This window comes from Asparagus officinalis, chromosome 3 (assembly GCF_001876935.1).
Source record: "Asparagus officinalis chromosome 3, Aspof.V1, whole genome shotgun sequence".
In the NCBI taxonomy this organism is placed as follows: domain Eukaryota; kingdom Viridiplantae; phylum Streptophyta; class Magnoliopsida; order Asparagales; family Asparagaceae; genus Asparagus; species Asparagus officinalis.
Window position 1 is genome coordinate 60,794,251 of NC_033796.1, and position 3,438 is coordinate 60,797,688.

At 25.3% G+C, this 3,438-nt stretch overlaps 1 protein-coding gene across 4 annotated transcripts in view; it reads left to right on the top strand.

Moving 5' to 3' along the window:
• The window catches only part of LOC109834219 (probable ribonuclease P/MRP protein subunit POP5), a 9,265-nt gene that overhangs the window by 4,644 nt on the left and 1,183 nt on the right, over positions 1 to 3,438 (top strand). The window lies entirely within an intron of this gene.

Sequence of the window (3,438 nt, forward strand, 5' to 3'; positions counted from 1 at the left end):
CTTTATTTCTTGATTATTAGATTTCAAATAACATTAGCTATGATATTTGCATATGTGAATATTCTTACATTTCCTAAATTCCTTAATTTCGTTCTGAAATTTTCGCATACTGCCCCATTAAGGATCCAAAAGCGTAGGGTTATTTAATGCTTACTTTTAGCTAGGGCTAGGCTTAATTAGGCTAGGAGTTGGAGTTAATTAGGCTTCATCAGGCGTAATTATCATTGGATTTGGATTTTGATCATATATGTTCTTATTGTATATGCCAGGATCTTTGATGTACATATAGGAAGGTTATGGGTTTGCTTTTGCTCACATGTTTCAGGATGCAGTTTTTATATTTTCTCTGTTTTATACATTCATAGCTCTGCTTTTAACTTTTCTCGGCGCATTTATCATACTCCCTTTAAAAGCACGAGTTCGGAAAATCTTTTTTAGACAAATATACCCCTTTATAGTTTGAACTACCTTATCTATAATCAAATTCTAATTTTCAATGGTCAATATTACCCTTCACTATTTTGAATATTTTATTTATATCTTAATCTATCCTAATCATAATCATATCTTATCCTAATCCTATGTGAACCATGTTTAGCTTAACAATTTAAAAAAACTAATATTAATAAAATATATAAAACATAAAAATGATATTAGTTTGTTAAGATAAAGAAATTACAAGTAGATAACATATTATAATACATGAAGTATTGTAAAAAAACCATAAAAAGTTTTAAAATTGCAGAAAAGACCCTAAAAAGTTCAAAATTATAAAAATCATCCCAATGTCTCAAAACTTAAAATAAAAAACATGAAATTAAAAAATTAACATCAGTTTGCAAAGAATTTAAAATTTACAGTTAACACCTCAATGTCTCAAAAATTATAGAAACACCCTCAAAAGTTTAAATTACAGACAAGCACATTAAAATTCTAAAATTTTAAAACTTACAAACAACACAGATGAATTCAAGAGATTACCATGATACACCTAAAATTTTTGACATTTAAATTTAAATTTTTTAATTAACACCCTCAATATCTCAAAAATTATAGAAACACCTTCAAAAGTTCAAATTATAAAAAGCCACCCTAAAATTCTAAAATTTATAAATAAAATAAGATGAATTCAAGATATTACCCTTAGACACCTAAAAATTTAAAATTTACCAAAATTAACCTCAAAAATTTTAAAAACTCCTTCAAATTTTAAAATTTGTAAAAAAAACTCTAAATTTTCAAAATTTTTAACTAGCACACATCAAATTTGTCGATTGGTAGACCGCTAAAATTTAATATTTTTCAAAATTAATCTATAGTTTTAATAATTGCAAAAGACACCCTCAAAATTTTAGAGTTACAAGAAATATACTAACATTTAAAAAATTACCACCAACACATGAAACATAGAATTTACAACTACCAAATTTAAAAGTAATTTTTTTTTAAAAACTCTTTCAAATTTTTAAAAATTATAAATCACACCCTCAAAGTTCAAAACCACAAAAATGGGCTAAAATTTTAAAACTTGGCAAAGAAAAGTGTAATTGTTTGGTATTTTTAATTTAGGGATTTACTATCCATTTTCAGCATCTAAGAATAGTCTAAGTTGATACTGGTAAACAAAAACAATAAGAATTGATTAAAAACATCCGGTTTAATGGATAAATTTTTTAAAATATCATAGATTAAAAATTATCGGCACTATATAAATTAAAGTAATTTCATATAATTTTAGTAATAAGTTAGGGTAGCCAAAATACATTCGTAACATTAATTGATAGATGTTTAAATCCATAGAAATGATAAAACACTATAATATTATACCTTAGCATTAATTGATTTTAATTTAGAAACTTTAATCTTTGACGTTAATAATATTTATAGGGTAAAAGAATACAAGAAATTACATATGGAGAAAGTATTAGAATATTTAGAGATAACTTTAAAAGAATTGAGTTATTTCCATTGCAAATGGGAAAGTGATGGAAATAAATCTAAAATTCAGAAAACGTCAATGAATCACTTGAATTGGCATTAACATAAGACATATCTATTAATGAAGCACTGAATGAGTTACATTAAAAAATAATTTAATAACTTTATCCTAATCAAAGAAAAAATCTCCATGGAAGACATAAGAAAAATTAGTAAGTATTCATAAATTCCATACTGTGTTCTTCAAATTAAATATTAATATTATAATCTAAGAGAAATTGGTAATGAATAATGCAGGTATTTAGTTTAGATCTTTATGGAAAATCAGGGATAGAGAGCAAAGGTAATATTATTGAAATAACAGAAATTCTTATTGGATGCACATCAGAAGAATTCATTTTAGAGGAAAATAAAGAGATAGCTTCTAATTTATTTAAGTAATAAATTAAGAACACAAAGAATTTTATATATATGAAATTAATATTTATTCTCATTGAAATAGAAAAAAAAACCAAAGTCTATTTTGAGCAGTTTGTGTTGAACATCATAAGTACATTTGACTTCTTTGTAAAGTTAAATGAGCTGATAAAAAATTAACGAGCCTAGGAAAGATAATAGCATAAAAATACAAAATTAGCCTGATGTCACAATTGATGTAGATGATGAAGACAATACTCTAGAATTGTCCGAGAAATGATAAATGATAAACCTGAAGAAGGATTGATCTTAACTCAATAAAAAATAAAATAGAAGAAATAAAAACAATATTTTATGAATATTTTATAGAATATTTTAATTATTTTGAGTGAAATTAGGAATCTTTAGAAGGGAGTTTCATGAATTTTTTTTAGTACTTTTATATTCTTATGTGGATGTTTTTATCATATAAAAGTATACTATAGTTAGCATTAATCTTTAATTTATATTTTTTATGAAGTCTATACTATAGTTAGCATTAATCTTTAATTTATATTTTTTTATGAAGTCTATCAATGATTAAGAATAAACTTCATATTCTCTTTTGCATCGTTTTAACATACTTTAAATCAATCATTTTGCCATATTGGTTTTAAATATTCACCTTCCTTGTATAACACTATTTTAATATTTTTTACTTTGCAATGTTATACTTTCTCAAATAATGCTTAGTTTCATATCGGTCAAAAATAATATGAAAATTCAAATTATTTTTAAATTATATTTGTTTTTTGTCAATTCAAATATCAACATGAAAATTTAAATTGGGTGTATCCCATTTAAACAAACATAAAAAAATAATCGGGATGTAAGAGTTTAAAGAAAAAAATGAGCACAAACTGCCAAAAATACTTAATCATGGTATTAAATCACGTGCATTGCACGTGTGTAAAAACTAGTAAAACCAAAAACACAAGCCACACTACTTAATAAATCAAACCACGCGTACGGCTCTACCGCCGGGGATCGCCGGAGCGCCGATCAAAGGCACCACTCTGCCGGGCCCAAACGGGCTACCGCCAA